We start from the raw sequence: 20,070 nt of genomic DNA, 5'->3' as shown, positions 1-20,070 counted from the left end.
CACCTGCCACCGGTGCTGGAGCGCAGCCCTCACTTCCTCCCGCTGCCGCCGTAGCTACTTAGTGATCCGCCATGCCCACTCAGCCCACGTGGAGCCCAGAAAGGCAGCACGAGCAGAGCACCACCTGCCGAGTCAGGCACGAGCAAGCAGCGCCCAAGTGCATCGATGAGAAGGCAAGCACCTGGACTTTGTGTGTTCAAAGTCCATTTCAGGGACTCCAGCTCCCAAACTCCCCAGCCTTGAACTTACAACCCTCGGGGGAGGGGAGGCTGCCTCATTTGGTTTTGCCTGGTGCCACTTTCCCCCTGCCTATGCCGGAGCCTTGTTTGGGTGTCCAGATTAGCAAGGTTGCCTCTGAGCCTGTGCAGAGTGCGAGTGGCCAGGGGATCCAGCAGCCGGGCCAGAGTGGGTTCGGGTACAATTGGCTGTTTAAATAATGTTTTTTGGTATTTTGACAAAAGCCTCCATTGAATTTATTTTTATTTTTTAACATGACTGTTTCTTGGTCAGTTCACTAAGAGACGTTTATTGGCGGCAATTGTAATAAAATTGTATTGATTGTGGGTTTAATCTGGAACAATTAAAATGAAACATTCAATATGTCCTCCTTTGTCCTCCTTTTTGTCTTTCTGTGTCCTCCTTTTGGTACCCATGGTTCTAAGGTGGGATCAGAAGATTAATGTTGAATTTCCCTACAGGCTACGTCTATATAAACCATCATTCTTGTCTGCTAATCCCTTTGTGAAAGAGACTTAGCTCACATTGACCAATCCTGAACAAAGGGTCTAATCTTTCTTATGTTTTCCCTCACTATATTATTTCTTTTGGTTAAGGGATAAGGAGGTGGGGCTTTCTGCTTTAAATGAGCGTGTCCCAGGACCCTGGGCCTTTTTCCCTAGGAAGCTGGGCTGAGGCTGAAGGCCAGGTATGTTTGAATGGACATTTTGCTGAGTTTTCCCCCTGGCTTTTTTGTCTCCCCCACCACATGGCCTGGAGGTGGGGCCTACGGGGTGGGGACTTCTGTTTTAAATGAGCGTGTCCCAGGATCCTGGGCCTTTTTCCCTAGGAAGCTGGGCTGAGGCTGAAGGCCAGGTATGTTTGAAATTCTCAAATTCTCTGATTCTATCTCTGGCCCTAATATGGTAAATAGGAAAGCCAATTAGATTTGCATACACCTGGGAGGCAAGAAAGTTCTAAGGGTTGGATCATACTTTCGCACTATTAAAGAGCAGGCTGGGTAGGTGGGGCTCGTCAGCCATGGAAGGCAGCCCATCTAGGAGAAGGAAAACTCTGATTTCAAACCTCTGCTGCCTTGTGGCTATATCCACTCATGGAAAAGGCTTCAGGAGTTAACCTAGAGAAAAAATTCCGAGCTGGAGTCCCAAAGGCAGTTCGTGTCGTTCTGCCAACTCCTGCGACATTGCTGGAACCAGTTGTATTGGCTCTTGCCTTTCCATTGGACCATTTCAGCAACGTGGAGAGGGGGGAGCTGCTAGTTGGGTAACAGCCTATCCTCCATATTCCTTTACCCGGGCTTCATGCTCTGGAGAGAACACTCCTCGATTCAGAGCATGTTACCATAGTCTCTCAAGACTGAAGGATGCCTATGATGATAAGGGATAAACACATTCTCATGACTGGAAAACCTGACTGAGATCATGACTCAGTCTGAATACTCATCATGTGGTGGAGGCAGCATGTATAGGTATATGTGGGATATTTGATCTTTCTCCCTTTTCTTACTTTGCTTGTGTGTAGCGGGATAGCTTTTGAGATTTTAGGAGTCTCTTCCTCCCAGAATTCTTCCTGAGGGTCCACTGAGTTCTGCTTTAAATGACAAAGACCCCTCTGTGCACTGTGGGAGACCAAGATTGCCTAGAACTTGCAAAGTTTCATGGGAGGGTGAATCACAACACCCATTAGGCTGCATAGAGGGTGCCTCCAATGAAACTTTGCTAGTAGGTAGGGCTGCTCTGAAGCATCTTTGTTTTTGGTCTCCCATTCCCAGAAATCTGCTGGGTGATTCTGGGAGAATTCAGGTGATGGGGGATTCTAAAAACACAGAAGTCCCATCCCTACATATGAGTACTACTTCTAGTGTTGTAGCCAGACAGAGTCAGGGTGAGCGGGGCACAGCTGGATGGAAGGGCAGATGTTCTGGTTTCATGTTTCATGAAGGAAAATCTAGGTAGGAGAAGGGTTAGCATACTTCCCCCTTCCTTGCTTGAAATGATCCCTCTGTTTTATTGGAATTTGGAGACAGGTCTGATAATGTCTGTTGCTCTCTCATCTAGTTTGATCCTAAGACACCTGCAGGGTGCATCTATTTAGAGGTACTGTGTGTACATTTATTTATGCACAATCACCATATTATCCTGGACAAACAGAGGTTGTCTGATTTTGAATGCCAAGTAGAGTCAGGCCTAGTTAATACGTGGGTTGGAAACCACCAGACATTATCAGAGATTGCCAGTTGAGCTAGGAAGGAATCTTGTTCAAACGTCAGGAGTTGACAGTGCTATGTTACATGGACCAATGGCCTCACTCTGTGCTAGGCAACTTCCTCTGTTCCTGTGTCATATAAAGCTGATGGTGGGAAAGAATACACAGGTGCATATGGAGTCCATATACAGAGAAGAAGGCCAAAATAAATAAAGCTTTTAAAATAAAGAATTGTAAATTATTTTAAACTTTTTTCTCATAATTGACCTCCCTTAGCATAACATAGAAGGAAAATCCCATCATTTCCTACTGGATACTAGGAGAGAAGTGAATCAAAATTATTTCTGTCCAGAATCCTTTCCATCAGAGCCACTTTGTGATGAGGGCTGTCTGGGAGATAAAGCCCTTTATGCCACAGTGATTGTGAGAAAGGGCACATTTTGCACTGACTGGAGTACACAAGAAGTTCTGCATGCATCATTATGTAAAATCATTATACTCTTGGCTAGAAAGCACATGTCAAGTAATGCTGTCCTCAATGCACAATTTTCATGTTTGTATGAGGTTTCAAAGTGGTTTTAAGACTTAGACAAGGTTTTTAGGGCAGTTTCAGTGCATCTGGTCTGAAGGAGACCCATGACTAATCCATAGATGGGTTGGGGTTTCTTCACCTCACAGCCCTTCACTGAAGTCTCCCCGGCAAAGGGGAATGAGTCTCTGCTGTCACTGATCATTGATCAGGGACAACAGTGGACAGCCCTCTGTGTAGGCAGTGGAATCATATAATTAAATTGGGCTTTCTTGTTTCCCTTGGATGACTCTGCTGGGTTGGGAGGCATGGCAGAGAAAGAATGGTCCTTGTCCTCATTGGGAATGATGGTGCGTTTTATTAAGAGATTGTCCTGTACAAGCTCTATTAAGATAACAGAAGCTGCCCAACAGCTATTTTGTTTGATCATTGCAGTTTCATATGATGACACTGAGTGGAACCTTTTAAAAGGATGTGGACAAGACAGCAAAGTAAGCGACGAAGCAGTTAACAGGCTCTTAATCATGATAGCTATATATTACATTCACTGTCAGAGGCAGTGTGTCTCTCAACCCACAGCCAGCCATTAAAGACAGCCTGTAATAAGAGCTGAAAACAGGTTAATGTTGTGGAAAGGTAGTCCAGGGACCCCAACAAATACGCAGCAATGAATATAACCCTTTTATATTTGTTCCTTTGTTCCCTATCTGCTTATGCCCCCACAGATCAGCTGTTCCTCGGGGCATAAGCAGAAAGAGGTTCTCCTTTCGGGTGGCTTGCTAAAGTCCGTCTGAAGGGAATCCCACCCCTTGGTTCCTCTTTCCTCCTTTTCCTGTGTCCACATGGCATAAGAAGAGGGAATGGATCAAAAAGGGATCAAAGTGATCCCCCAGACACTGCAGGATTGCTTTGATCCCTGCTTTCCCTCTTCTTGTTATGTCCTGTGGGGCTTAGGAAGAGGAGGGGGAAAGGGTTCAAAGCATGCAGGTTCGCTTTGATCCCTGCTTTCCCTCCTCTTGCTATGCTTCACGGGGCTCCGCGGGGCTTTCATATATATAGTTTTATATATCAGATGTTTTAACATGTATTGTTTTATTTTTTTTTGTTTATTGAATCAATTTTTTTTTAAAAAAAGCCCTGAAGACCAATCACTGAACACAGCATGTTAATTTGCACACTTGGGGAAGTGGCTAAATCTCTTGAAGTGATACTGAGATGCTTTCAATGGTTATGGATTTTCCTATTCTAGTCATTGGCTCTCTCTAAAGTTTGTTTCTGGCTTCACTACTAGTTACTGGAAAACAGGAGGGTGCTGTTGCATCTGTACTTCTGCTTGTGGGAATCCTGTAAACAACCAGATGGCTACTGTGTTGGGAAAAAGCTGGATAAACCATTGGTCTGACCTAAATTGTTAAGAACTCATTACCATTATTTAAATGTCTTTTATTTGTTTGTTTAAAATATTCACAATAGTTTAAAAATCAGGAAAATGAGCTCTGCTGAAATGAAAAATAAATTTAGCTCTGCTAAAATTAAAATAAAAAACAAATTAATCACAGATATTTCCTGGGCTAAAAATTCCAACAGTCATATTTCCAATGGATTTTTTTTTGAAAAAAAAGTCCCTCTGAAAATAATGAAATTATGTTTTCTGTCTCACACCAAAGCAAAAATTCAACAGACTGTGATTCAGATTCAGAATGGATTTTTCTTGTATCAGCCAGAAAGCCATGGCAACTATACTAAACACACACAGACATACACCAGAGATAAGTAAAAGAAAAGTATTATGATATGTGATCTGATACATGAAATAGAATAGAACCATTGACCAGCAAGTACTGACTTCAGATCCTCAACTTCAGATTTTTGCACAAAATCCTATCTAATTTTAGTAATACAAACAGTAATACAAACAGCAAGGCTTCCCCCATGCAATATCAGGATCTCATCCATTCAGAAGACAAATTTGCTTTGGAAGTTATGTCCCAAAATGCATCACATAATAGGAAGATGATCTGCTCACTCTGTAAATTGGAAGAGAAGGGAGGGAGGAAGGAAGGAAGGAAGGAAGGAAGGAAGGAAGAAACAAAGAAAGAAAATGGTAATGCAACACAACAAATTTTGATACTGTTGGAACTTCAAATGTAGTACTGCACATGATAGCTGGAGAAATACTTGCTTGCTTAATGGCCTTACCTTACAAACTGTTAATAAAGTTTATTGCAGTCATGTGACCCATACAAGTACATAAAGACAGTGAATACAAAAGGGAAGAACAAGAAACAAATACAATGATCATGTATCAGCAAGCAACACAGCCCTTCTACCTATTTTACCCATGAAGACAATAACCTCTTGAGCCAGTATATGAGAGTTCTGATCTGACAGGTGATATGTGACCAGCTACTTATCTGAACACTTTTAAATTTATGCAGCAGAGATAAATTCAGATCTCTCCTAATTTGTTCATAAAATGTGCAATATTTTGTATGACAAAAAACAAACAAACAAACAAACAGGTGTCCCAACCCTGCATGAGCAGTATCTTCCTTGGTGAGGAATTTCCTGAAATCTACCCTGGAGTAAGGCTGAGGGTAGGACATAAAATCTGGCAAGCTTGACTGCTGTACAGTGTGGGGGTGATTGCAGTGTAGTTAAATAACCTGCAGGAGTCCCATATGATGGATGGGCACACACTTGCCAAAGGAGAGCAGGTTCTATTTGCTAAGGAAAACAATTTTTATTTGTCAACATTGTAAAGTCCCTCAGCAAGTGCTCTACACAGGTTTGTTGCTGTCTGAGCATTAGAACAGAATGCCCAAGGCATGGCCAAGGACCTAATTTTATGTTGGATCAGAGATAACCATTTTCCAGTGTAGGAATCAGTTATCATATGGTACACATAACCAAGGTGCTCAGCTAAGAAGTGTAGTTGCAACCTGGATTTTAAGGTCTGGATCCATGCTCTGGTTTCCAGTTGGCCAACTTCAGCTTTTAAGTATTGAACTGCATATCCTATAACCAGTGGTCCCCAACCTTTCTGACACCAGGGACTGGTTTAGTCAAAGACCATTCTCCCAAGGACCAGGGGGTGGATTCTTGTTATGCAGTATGTTTTTGGACGATAGCTTCGAATCAGTACAGCTGATCTAGCAGCAGCAGGAGGGGTGTGGGGAGTGAAGCTTCACCTCCTGTCAGATCAGCAGCAGCATTAGAACCTAATAGGCACATGCTGACAAGAGGCAGAGCTTCAGTCGCCACTCACCTTCTTCTCGCCATTCATCTGTCCTAGCGGCCCAGTCCTCCCAAGGCCACAGACCAGGACCAGTCCATGGCCCGGGGGTTGTGGACCCCTGTCCTATACAATCAGGAACACCCAGGATACAACACAGAAAGGTGATTTGTATTGTCTACCTTGGAATTATACACAGTGATCTAAATGGGTATGTGGTATGTTGGTGGTTCTTCATTTTTGCTTTAAAAGTCTGAATTGCAGAAGGAACATTAAAAAGGGAGCAACATTTGTCATGCTGCCTTTGGCTATATTAAGAACGTTTGTGATGGACACAATTACATCTAGATTCACAATTAAAATTCAGTCCCAGATATTTAAACTTTTTAACCTGTTCTAAGGCATTGTTTTGTATGTCCAGCAGAATTTATTCCAAGGCTTTAAAAAAACACCAGAATCTTAGATTTTGCTATGTTAATGGTCAAAAAGTTGTTATCACAGTAAACTGCAAAGGCTGCCAAAAGCCATTTAATGTCCAGCTGGGTGAAAGAGAAAACTCCAGTATCATCTGCATATAATAATTGTGGGATTTCCTGGAGGATGAATTTTGGAAAGTGATCCTCGGCTGACCTCAGTTAATCAACATTTCACATATAAAGTATAGAATAATTGCAGACAGGACATTCATTATAATTAATTAGATAACTGTCTTGAAATTAGGATTGGGAACTGGGAACTCTGAGATGCCTCACATCACCACTGAAATATCTTGTATCTTGAGCTCTAATGGGCTGATTGATTCATTGATGTTAACCTCTTAAGGAGAAGAACATTTGACCAGCTTACTATAGTAGGAATTCCACCAACAATCTGCCACTAGGCTTTGTTTCTGTTTGAGGAAATATTTAACAGCTGTGGACTATTATCACAGATACTCCCATCACATATGTAGAGAAAAGGTGCAACCTCTTTGTGTGTGGAATAATGAGTGCTGGGTGCACTGCTTTTGAGTTCAAAACTGCCAGTGAGCATATGGTGTGGTAAAAGAAGCTATCACATGTTATTGTTTTGTTGTTGTTATTGTTTAGTCATGTCCGAGTCTTTGTGACCCCATGGACCAGAGCACGCCAGGCCTCCTGTCTTCCACTGCCTTCTGGAGTTTGGTCAAATTCATGTTGGTAGCTTCGATGACACTGTCCAGCCATCTCATCCTCTGTCATCCCCTTCTTCATTTGCCTTCACTCTTTCCCAACTTCAGGATCTTTTCCAGGGAGATTTCTCTTCTCATGAGATGGCCAAAGTATTGAAGCCTCAGCTTCAGGATCTGTCCTTCCAGTGAGCACTCAGGGTTGATTTCCTTCATAATGGATAGGTTTGATCTCCTTGCAGTCTAGGGGACTCTCAAGAGTCTCCTCCAGCACCACAATTCAAAAGCATCAATTCTTGGGCGGTCAACCTTCTTTATGGTCCAGCTCTCACTTCCATACATTGCTACTGTAAAAACAATAGCTTTGACTATGCGGACCTTTGTTGCCAACGCGATGTCTCTGCTTTTTAAGATGCTATCTAGGTTTGACATTGCTTTCCTCCCAAGAAGCAGGTGTCTTTTAATTCCGTGGCTGTTGTTAGCATCTGCAGTGATCATGGAGCCCAAGAAAGTAAAATCTGTCACTGCCTCCATATCGTCCCCTTCTATTTGCCAGGAGGTGATGGGATCTTAGTTTTTTTGATGTTGAGTTTCAGACCATTTTTTGCACTCTCCTCTTTCACGCTCATTAAGAGATTCTTTATTTCCTCCTCACTTTCTGCCAGCTATTATATAGGCTGTGCTAATTCCATACGATTCAACTGCCAGCCTACTTGCCTTTTGTAGGTACTATGAAAAGAGGGTTGATCCCATTCTTTACCTCAGGCATTAAAATACTTCAGTCTGGGCTTGGAATTAGGAGAGATTTTGGTGGTATGGTGTGAATCAAAATACACAGTATAATGCTAGGGAAGCCAATGATGTGCTTTAACAATGCAACTATGGAATACCTTGTCTGTACCTTCTTGATTACTCTGTGAGAACTTCAGAATCAGGAATGTTAGTGCTTAGTGTATTTGAATACACTTTGAGGTTCCACTGCCTTTCCTAGGTTTAGTAGTGAGGAGGAATGGGAGATTTCCCTGCTTTTGGCTTCCTTCTCTCCCATCATGCACTGGTAATGGCAAGAGAACAAATTCATCTTTGCATTATTAAATATATTAAAAGAACTATGACCTCTACAGAAGGAAGATGTGGGAATTCTCCATATCTTCTTCCCTTCTGAATAAGGTTCAGTTAAAATTCTGTACATGTTTACCCTCATACCTGTATATCACGTGCTGGGGCGGAGTGGTGGTGAAATTTATTTGTTCTTGGTGAACAAAGATTGCCATGGAAACCAAAAGGGCCAGATGAAGCCAGAGGGAAATGTGTAGGGAATATCGATTGAGAAACTTCCTTTTGGGGAATTACAAATCCTAGAATCTGTCAACAAGTATGGCGTTAGCTATGCTGACTGCTAAATTCTACAAGTAGCAGGGGTCCAAAGAAGGCTAACGTCTCTGCATCTCTGATAGGAAGAGGGTACCTAGTACCCTTCAATGATAATCTGTGCCATTGGAACCTTAGTTGTAAACAATCATCTTATTCTTCATTATCTTCTTCTGACTACCATCATGGTGGCTCTTTTGAGAGGGGATCAGGAACAGTGTGAGAGCTATGAAAACAACACACACACACACACACACACACACACAGAGAGAGAGAGAGAGAGAGAGAGAGAGAGAGAGAGAGAGAGAGAGATATCAGCGTATTACACTTTGATTAGGTGGCTTTTCAGTCTAAAGACCTGGCCTATCTAGCCCCACATAGATCTGCGCTCTAGAAGAGGAGTTTTCATTTTCTCATGAATAGGTAAAGGTAAAGGTAAAGGTTCCCCTTGACAATTTTTGACCAGTCGTGTTCGACTCTAGGGGGCGGTGCTCATCCCCGTTTCCAAGCCATAGAGCCAGCGTTTGTCCGAAGACAATCTTCCGTGGTCACATGGCCAGTGCGACTTAGACACGGAACGGTGTTACCTTCCCACCGAGGTGGTCCCTATTTATCTACTTGCATTTGCATGCTTTTGAACCGCTAGGTTGGCGGGAGCTGGGACAAGCGACGGGAGCTCACTCCGTCGCGTGGATTCAATCTTACGACTGCTTGGTCTTCTGACCCTGCAGCACAGGCTTCTGCGGTTTAGCCGACAGTGCCACCACGTCCCTTCATGAATAGGTAGATCAACATTTATCTGGACACCACCTCTTATCTGTCTGAGTAAGCGGCATGCTCTGCCAAGCCTCAGGATGACCTGCCTTCTGTTGCCCCAGAAAGATACAATTTAGTGATAATTACTGATTTGTCCTCTTGGAGCCTGTCCTGGAGGCTTGGGCTACCTATTTTTAATGGCATTGGGCTAGGCCAGCAGGCCAAGAGCATACCCTCTAAATTTGGTGTCCTATGGTAAAGCTCCTGTTGCCGCCCCTCCCATCCCTATTAAGTTTTTACCTCCCTGTGGGTTCTCCCTAGAGTATCCAGGGGAGATATTTGGGTTTATTGTTTGATTAGCTGAAGCTCAAAAAGGATGGGAAGCTCAAAAAGGATGGGATCCGCCAGATTTCTCCTAGAGGAGAGTTCTGCAATTGAAGTGCTGCTACAGAGAAAAAACATAGAGGGTTTACCATCTTGGGCGGGGGGGAAGGCAACAGGAGCTCCATTGAATATCTTGGATCTTTCAGATATATTCAGATATATTGAAAGATATATCTTTCTGATATATTTCCAGGAAAATCGCCGTTAAGCGAAAACATTGTAAAACAAAAATAAAAACCCCATTGAAACACAATGAAACCTATTCAATGCGTTCCAATGGGGTAAAAACTCACCGTCCAGTGAAGATCCTCGATACGGCGGCCATTTTCGCTGGCTGTATAGCGAGGAACCCGTCCCTAAACACAGTGAGGAGACATTTTAATCACCTGGCGGCCATTTTGAAACCGCTGATCAGCTGTTCGAAAAACGTCATTTTGCAAAGAATCGGTTCCCAAAGCAGGGAACCGATCATCACAAAGCGAAATTCCCCCATTCAGACCATCGTTTTGATTGTGGTTAAGCGGTTTTGTCGTAATGCGGGGCAATCGTAAAGTGAGGCATCACTGTATCTAAAATATACATCTAGACTTGCTGCTTCTTTCTTTACATATGAAGCCATTAAAACTTCCACAACATTTGATAGGGCTCCACCAGAAGCTAGGTAAACATTTTTGCTAGTAGTAGGTCATTTCTCTCAATGTCTATGCATTTGAAATACTATGAGTAAATTACAAAAGGATTTCTATATAGTGAACATTTTATTTTATATGTTTTCCTGAAACAAAAAAGAGATCCACTTACTTTTGTAAGAAAGTTTAAAAAAAAACAGAAGGAGATCAAGAAAAAGAGATAATAGGAATAAATTTTGATTTAGTGGAACAAAAAAGCCTTTGTGGGAAACATCTTTTTCTTCACCTTAGCCCAACTCTGTATTCAGAAGAGATCTATCATGGATAGCCTGAGGGTTCAAAAGTTTTTGTATGGCAATAGGTTCTTCCTTCAGATAGCCTTGACTCAAACACTTCAACCTTTGAAAGCTAAGGCAAATAATATAATGGTGTCCTTCAGACTTCTTTGATTCTGCTAGGAAACTGAGCCTCAGCCCTTCCTACATTTACTCAGTCCTCCTGCTCTGAACTCCACAGCTGATTGATTCTAATCTTAGGAATTGTATCTGATTGGGCATTTAAGATGGGAACAATCTGACACTAAAAGGCTGTCCCTTGCAGCCATTAAGACATTTGTTTTTTATTCCAAATCATGGGTCAAAGGAAAAACAACAACTCACTCCTTTGGTCAAGACTATTTTTTCAAAAATAATGAAAGATTACAGTTGTGCTGATTAGAAATGATGGAACCCAGTAGTACTCTGCAATGAAAGTATTACACAGTTAGAAGATATGTACTCCATTCCACAGGGTGTATGTACCATGAGCTGTTTTATTTCCTTGCAACCAAACAACAGCATCTTGTAACACACACACATATATATATAAAATAAAAGCAACTCAAAAATCCATCTTTTATATTTTACAAGTGCTTGAAGCTTATCAGGCAATTTTGTATACCTAGCTATATAACTTTAAAAAGAGTGGCTGGTCAATGTAGGGCCAAACTTTTATACACATTTGCTATTGCTATGGCTGACAGGAACAACTGCCAGATAAGTGAAAAGTTATGTTTGGAACCATGACTACAACCAATCAGTCCCAGAGCTTGGAAAGTAATGTATTAAGCAAAGACATTACTCGTCACGTAATACTTTGGAGGAGGTAACAAAGGCATAACACAGTTCTCTTACAATGTAACATAATGACTGGTAGAACTGTAACTTTTTCATGTGATAAATAGCCTTGATGCATTTTACTTTCTAGGGAGGAAAAAAAATAAGTTTATAGTCCCCCAAATTTATATCATTTTCTTACTTTTTAAGGTAGATTCCCCTTCCAAAAAAGAATCAAAGGGGAGGGGCATGCTTCTTTGAATGAGTTCTACTTCAGCTAGTCATTATAAGGATGTCATAACTACGTAAGAATTAATGTCTGTGTTTGCTTCCTTTCTCCCTTCCCCTTCAATCTGTTTTATTGTTTTATGTCATTCATTCATCAGTGCAGGGTCTTACTATTAAATTCTTTGAGCTACACACACACACACACACACACAGAGAGAGAGAGAGAGAGAGAGAGAGAGGTGGTAGCACCACATCCAATATATTAAACTCAGGTTATCAAAGATCTTTTCCATGGTGAAGGTGCAAGCTTGGTTAGCAGTTGAGCCTGGATGTGGAAAAGCAAAACAAAATGCTCTCTGGGCGGTTTACAGTTTTTAAATTCTACAGGCTACACATTTCCCCCACTTCCCCCCAGCAAGCTGGGTACTCATTTTACCAACCTCAGAAGAATGGTAGGCTGAGTGAACCTCAAGCTGGCTCTCAGATCTCTTGGCATAAAACACTGATTGTGAGCAGAGTTTTGGCTGTAATACTATAGTTTTATAGAAAACATCAAGAAACAATGTGTATGTTGCCTTGAACTCACTGGAGAAAATGTAGGATACGATTTAATAAATTAATAGCTAGCATATTCAACAATAACAATACATGAGCTATCTGCATTTCATGCTGTGAAGTTGTATTTAGCTTATGTTGATCCACATAGGATTTCAGTATCTTCAAATGACAGCCAGTGTAGTAGATGGAGTGTCACACTGGGATGCAGGAAACCTGGGTACAAATTTTGATTGGCTGCAGAAATTCATGGGGGGGGCACTGGTGAAGCCACCCCTTAAATATCTCACATACCTCAGGAAAAGAAACCCCTCTACTGGGCTCATCAAGTAGAATTGACTTGAAGGCCCAGAACAGACGTGTGGCAGTATGCATAAATAAATATTTTGTCTCACATTTTGTATTATACATATTGGAATCATAATTTAGTGGGAAACATTGAAGGAAAGAAGAAATAAAGGTGGGAAAGATTGGGGGTTGCCTCTTTTTAAATGCAAAATACTTCATTTTGTTCCCAATGTAGTAAATCACCAGAAATTCCAGGAAAGTCTAGCCACTACCTGCAGAGAGAACTGGGTTACTTGGAAGTCACTTAACAGGCTATGGAGTGGGACTGTCAGAACCCAAAGTGAGTCTTAGAAAATAAGGTTGTCCCACCGACACTGTCCTTTGTGAGTGCAGGGAAGAACAACAAACCTCACATCTGTCAGAGTACTCTGTGCCCTCAGCTATGGAAGATTTGGTGTTAGCTGCTCTGAATGCTACTGATGTTAACAGTTATTGAGCATAAATATCTATTAATTGTGCATGAATAAAGAAAGAAAAGACTGATTTTATGTATTAAAACTGGTATATTGTATTAAAACCAAGTAGACATTAGCAGAACTGTTGTAGTGATGCCATAAATTACTAGAACAGAAAGAGTTCTTCATATAACAAGTACTGCTTTTTAATCCAATAATGGCACAAACACATTCCCTTCAAAAAATCCCTTGCAGGTGTGACCTAGCAGGCTGGGGGGATCATGTCCTTCCTTTCAAACATTTTGGCTTGTTTCTCTGAATTGTTCTTCCATATCTGTGTCAATGTTGATCATTTTTTGCTCATTTACGCACATGCTTTAGTGTTTATCCCCCCCTTCTTTTGCTGTGGTTTCTAGGTTTCTTCCTCCTGTAATAATATTGCATTCTGTGTGCTTGTTTTTTGTTTTCTTGTAGACCAGAAGGCTTGTGGATGGCAAATAAAGACACAAACTCTTTCTTTTGTTCTTTGTGGGAAAATAGTCGTGCTTTAAACCTTCACAAATTATTTGAAAGCAATGTTTTGTTACATTTCAAGAATGATGAACATAATGAAGTCATGACTATTGTTTTGTTTTAACATAGTTCAGTGATCAGCCAGTGGCTTCCTGATATTTACAAGTCACCACGTCATTCCTGAAAGAAGAAAAAAAGGAGGAGGAAGAGGAGGAGAAAGGGTGTAATTTCTGAAAAACAGGATTTCTGAAGTCAGCACAGGATGATTCCTTTTATTTTCTTATCATGGGGAAGTCTTTGCATCAGATATCTAAGTGTTTGCCCTGCAAGTAGCATTGGCTTGTATCTGTGACAGAACCTAGCAAAGGAGCACACAAACAAATCACTGTCAGTCAAGAAAGAAGATGAATGCTCACAACTGGAACCAAGTAGCATCACCTGCCAAAATTCAGGAGGAAATAGAAAACCTTCACTTGATCCCAGCATGACATCAAGACTGACATCTGGGAAACATCTCTCACATCAGATGGCAGAGGTGATAAGGCTTGCAATGAAGAAAATATAGTTTACGATATTTATGCAGTCCAAGTTACAGGTGTGTATTGAGTTTTTGGCAAATACCCAGCATCAATTTGCAAATAACAAGAGCGGCACATTTCTAATACTCATCCCAACCATGTAGTCATGCTTCTAGTTCACTTGAAGCAAATCCCATCACATGTTTCTCTAAAAGCAATGAACAGTAGAAGTGGATAGAGCTGTAGAGTTCAAAGGTCACTAAGGCCAATAAAGCAAGAAAACCACAGGAGAAGCATCTTTGGTTGCTAGTCTTTCAACCTCAGTTTAAAAACCTCCAATAAAATGAGTCCATCATCTTCTGAGATAATCTATTCCATTGTCAAATAGCTCTTACTATCAGAAAACTCTTCTAAAGTTTATTCAAAACCCCCTTTCTTGTAATTTGAATCTTTTAGTTCAGGTCCTCCCTCTGCAGCCTCAGAAACCAATTTTACTTCCCCATTTTCCCTTCAAATATTTAAAGATGGGTATCATGTCACCTTTCAGACTCCTTCAAGCTGAGAAGACCGAAATTCCTCAACCAATCCTCCTGCGCCTTCATTTCTAGACTTTACCATCTTGGTCATCCTGTTCTGGAAACATTTGATATGGTTTATATTTCCCTTAAACTGTGGTACCCAAACTGAACACAGTATTCCAGGTGATGTGTGACCAAAGCAGAACAGAGTGGTATTATTATTCCCCTTCATCTGGACACAATACTTTTCTTAATGCAGTATAATATTGCATTTGGTTTTTATTGCCACATCAAACCCTGATTCAGGTTTAGCAAGATGCCTACCAAAATGTGAAATTTTATATGTATAGAGTGTTAAAACATTCAAGATGTAGAAAAAGCTGTCCTGAAAATGTGCACTGTACTTTAAAAATGAGGTTTGTGCTGCAATTTAAGAGTAGCTGCAAAACAATCAGCCAGCTCTCCAATAACGTTATAGAAGAATTTCGTTTATGGCTAAGGTGTTCAATGCATTTATGTTGCAATGTGTTAATATGACCAAAGATGATGTTTGCAGGTCCTATAACCTGCATCCTCTATAACTATAGTATTCCTGTTTCACAGCACTTTGTTGTTCCAGATCGTATAGGCCTTTATTCCTCCTAAAATTCTTCTGCGAATTTTAATTACAACAGTGTTTATCATCGTAGTAGCACCCTGCCAGATTCTGAGTTACAAGTCCTTGGAGTTAAAGGAGGTTAAACAGCAATAGAGATATCTATTTTAAAAAAATTCCTTGGGTCATTATACCCTTATAACTTGCAGGGTCTGGAAAACAGATCACTGATATATTGGACAGAGATGTGGACAATTGAGAGAAATGTAATTATAAGGAGGTACACACAAAGCAATGTTGAGCTCATTCAATACAAGAAGGTAACACAAAAATTCTATGCCATATACACTGGATACCAACAACAAGGATGCTGGGCACGAGACATCAAAGAGCAGCAGGCATGTAGTAGCACAGCAGCAATCATCATTTCCAGAAACTGGCAACACCTTTCCCTCCATACATGCAAAATGGCACATGACTGGCTGGCTGGCTTGGCTAGATGAGAACATTATTTAATATATTTTTTTCATTTGTGCCCAGTAATATGCTTAAAGGCTAAAAATTGCTTCAAATTATAATGCTTTTTTACTTTATAATGATGTATTTTAGAGATGTATTCTCTGTGGACATGAGATATTCATATTCAGCTCCTGGGAAGATGAATACAAATATCAGCACCACAAGTGCACATTTCCTCCGTGCAGAACTATCTGGTCCACTTACCAGTTGCTGCACAGTGTGCATAGCCATCATTGTTCATGTTGCAGCAATTGTGGAAGTAGCCCTGCCAGCAATTCCCTACCTCCCTGCATGGCCAACTATTCTGGCAAGGAGGCAGGATGATGAGCGGTCAGCAGCACAGAGAGGTGAGGAAGCACTGGTTGGGCTGCTTCCGCAATTGGTACAATGCAAACAACTATGGCCGTGCACACCACATGGTGAGCAGTAAGTGGATCAGCTGGTTCTGGGGGAGGGTCCAAGCAGCCCGGGCACCTATAAAGCTCATAGAATCAGACAAGCTGATGTTGCTGGGAATCAATGCAACAATAAAAAGACATATCTTTTTGACAAATTTTGATGTGATTTTAAATGATTGCCTGATTTCATTCTGGACTTAACCCTCTTTTGGGATAAATGCCAGCTGTGATGAACAGAGGTTTGTGATATTTTCCTGGATGGTCTATAAAGTTCTGTAAGACTCTTAAGGAGATGTTCCAGTATCAGACTCCCTGACCTGATACCCCATGATTCTTTTCATCCACAATACTGCCTAGCGAACTGTCACCCATGTTGTATTTGTGCATCTGATTTTCCCTAAATGTGAAACTTTACATTTTTCCCTGTTGAAACTCATGTTCTGGCCCAGAGTGTTAGGGCCATCTTGAATTTATCGTCTGAAGCATAAGCTACTACTCCCAGTTTCATTCTTGCTCAGACATGCCACCTACAAATTTAATGAACATCACATTTACACCTTTATCTGAGTCATTTATAAAGATATTGAACAACGGGACAGAACCCTGTGGCAGCCTATATGTCACTCTGTGGAGTGATAAGGAACCATTGGTGGTGAGGTAGTTATTCAGCGCTGAGGACAAGGAACATTGTGTGGCCTAAAAAGATGCTAGGTTACTGCTTCTTGGGTCCCCAGCCACTGACCTGGCAGTAAAAACAGTAGTAGTTACTTTATGTCCTTGCAAGAGAGAAATCTCAGACTTCTGTCCTGTGAAGCCTAGATTAGCCAATCAAAATGAAGGAAGCAATTGATAAGTATGCTTTAAGACTGGCTCATGAACCAAGCAGTGATAGCACACTACTCCAAAAACTGAATGGAAACTCTGCCTAATCTGGCCACAAACTGTCAAGGCTGTAAAGGTATTTCTATTATCACATTGCTTGGAAAAATGTACTGTAATTACCTGCATTTCCTTCTTCCCCTTTTATGAAAAACTGGTGTTACATTGTTTGATCTCAAGTTTTCTGGTGCAGAGACCAAGCTTAGCCACATCTTGTATATTTTAGTTAAACTTTTGGGTAGATAACATTTGTACCAAGTGATTCATTGGTTTGTAATTGTTCAGTGAGATCTAAAAAAATTTCTGTTGTCATCACTATTTGTCTCACCTCCTAATTCTCCCATTAGTTTAGACATTGGCAATCTCAGTTTTGATTTTTTCAACAACCCCTCCTTTTCTTAAAAAAAATGTTTTTCATCTATAATCACATGGAGTTCCCTTTGTGACAACATGGTGAAAACAGCCCCGTGCAGTACATGGTACCCATTCCTTACAATGAAAGGACTTTGAATATTCAGTCAACCAAGCTCTTAAATTGGCTGAACACCCTGAAATGATGTATTTATGTTCTAACTAAAGATCAGAAATGACACTTGGAAGTGAACCATGATTCCAATGGAGACAAGCCAGAAATGTTCATAATTATCACTCCTTCTCTTCTGTAACAGTCCCTGTGTAACTGGCTATTTGTTGGAAATTCCAAAATTAGAAACTTGAAAGAACTAATTAAAATTCCAATTACAAACATTAGAAATCTCTGACCTGTAAAAACACACAGGCTCCTGAATACTAAAAATAGCATGTAAGTCTACTACATTCTTGTAAGAATTATGACAATGTGACAGAAAATTTCATTTTGGGGGGAGGGAGAAAGGACTCCATGCAATAACAGAAACACACATTTCTATATTTTGCCGACAGTGTGTTACATGTTCCAATGTGTTGTGTTATATTGTAAACATGACCTGTAAATAACGAGCAAGCAGAAACAAGTCTGGCTTCCTCGTGAAAGTCTTCCTTTCAGTTTGCAGCTCTGAAGATGGAGAAAATTCTTCATTATTGGGAAATCTGAGACTCTGCAGTAGCTGAGAGGGAGAATTTAGAAGTATATTGTAGCCAGGTGTTTTTTCCTGTTGTGCCCTTCTCAGGATTCTGGAGAATGCTCACAACACAGTGGTCTCCCTGTGTAAAAAGAAATATGTGATAAAAAATTTTAAAAGGAGGTTCTTGTTCTGTCTGTTGTTATAGATAAAATGCCCTATTCTGCTATATGCCCCATAATCCCAGCTCCAATGTGGAGTAAAGCAAGGGCCAGTGAGTCACAGCCCTTCTAGAGAGAGAGAATGCTCAGACTGGTTGTGTTATATCACCAGTGGAATCTTTGGACACTGAAAGGTGTAAGTTAAGAGGAGGTTTGTCTAAGTGGCAGATTAATGTGTGCAACTTTTAAAAGAACAATGCATGTAATGCTTCCAACTTTTTCATAAAGCTTAAAGCTCTATACTCTTGGATTTCTTTGCCTCATCACATGTCTGCCATTCTTAATGGTCATTAATTTTTCAGAATATCACCAAATCCCATTCCAGCATTATAATTTCATTTTGCAAAGGAAAAAGTTAAACATTCTTCACTGTCGGTGCATGCTAAGTGGTTATTAAACCAAATAATTTAAGATTCTAGAGCCAAGTTCTAAGTCCCTCATTTGATCTTTAATCTGTTTTTATGCAGGCAAATACCATTTGCTGTCAAGGATTTCAAACTAAAAAATAGGAACGAAGGGCTAATTGATCCTCAAAGTCCTCTGTGAACCCTAACCCTATGGAAGTTAACAGGACATTTGTTCTTCATATCATTGGTTGCTACATGCCTTGAAAATTATAAAAAAAATTTGGTAACTTTAAGGAGTCTGCCCTCAAGTGTCAAGGTCAACACTTTGTGCTGTAGTTATACTTGCCGCAAACATAGTGAATATACAGAGCTTGCAAAAGTTACTTATTAACTTTAAAAGGCCGGAGAAGTCTCAGCAGTACAATTCTTAGAATCCTCATACTGTCATTAGGGATGTGCACTGTCCCCTGACTCTGTCTGTGCCTGGATAAGGGCACACTGATTGGTACCTGACTTATCTTGTGTCCTGGCATTTTAAACTGTTGACACAGAAGCGATTTCCAACATTCATAAATCAGAGGTGTTTTAAAGGATTGACTGGAGAAGCAGAGTGAGGAAACTGGATTAACAATGTCACCAGACATCATTAGGAATACAAATTTGGCATGCTCATGAAATGTGGTGACTTTCCAAACAGAGTGATTTTTTCACCTTCACAATGTTCTTAGAACATTATCTGCAATTACTATAGCCAGAAAAGTAAGTCTGAGGAGTAGTATATATATTCCTTTATATATTTGTATTGTGCTCATTAAGACGAGCCTTCAGAAAGCAGCTTACAGTAAACTTAACATAACACAACTTTAATTTAAAACAATATTCATTTAAAGAACAAGTTCACAGAACCAGTCTAGGTATAATTACAGAATGAAGCAGCAGCAGTTGAAAATAAAATCCAGCAAAGCACTTCAATTAAAAAAACAACAACAGATAAAATTGAAACCAGCAAGAATGTAAACCAAGCACAGCATTTTAATTAAAAACAAATTGGAATATGAAGGTTTCCAAAGCTTGTTTAAAGGGTAATAAAGAAGAAGAAGCCATCTGTATCTACGTTGGGAGTTTCACAGATGCAAGGCCATCACTGAAAACACCCACAGGTGCTGGGGTCCCTTAATCTAAGAGAACTTGATGCAGTCGAGATAGATTTCAAGCTCCAGTAGAGCTTGGGAGAGTTATTTTTTGGAGCGCAAATCCCAGATGGGTCTGGTAAGGTCTCTGAATGAGGTCACCCAGCTCCAGCAGCTATTCTTTTGATTTGATTTTACTTTATTTTAGCTGCGGTGCCAAGTGAGGGAGTTTAATACATTGCCAAGGCATTGCCTTTTCACCTTCTTTTTAAAGCTTCA

General features: G+C 40.6%; 1 long non-coding RNA gene across 1 annotated transcript in view; it reads left to right on the top strand.

The window, feature by feature from the left end:
• LOC144585930 (uncharacterized) overlaps positions 1-18,949 on the top strand; it is a 36,922-nt gene extending 17,973 nt beyond the window's left edge. Inside the window, exon 2 of the long non-coding RNA XR_013540561.1 lies at positions 13,756-18,949. This is a non-coding gene — a long non-coding RNA (uncharacterized LOC144585930). The remainder of the gene's footprint in view (positions 1-13,755) is intronic.
• The last annotated feature ends 1,121 nt before the right edge of the window (positions 18,950-20,070 follow it).

Source organism: Pogona vitticeps, chromosome 1 (genome assembly GCF_051106095.1).
Source record: "Pogona vitticeps strain Pit_001003342236 chromosome 1, PviZW2.1, whole genome shotgun sequence".
NCBI classification, from domain to species: Eukaryota; Metazoa; Chordata; class Lepidosauria; order Squamata; family Agamidae; genus Pogona; species Pogona vitticeps.
This window is presented reverse-complemented; position numbering and strand designations above follow the sequence as displayed.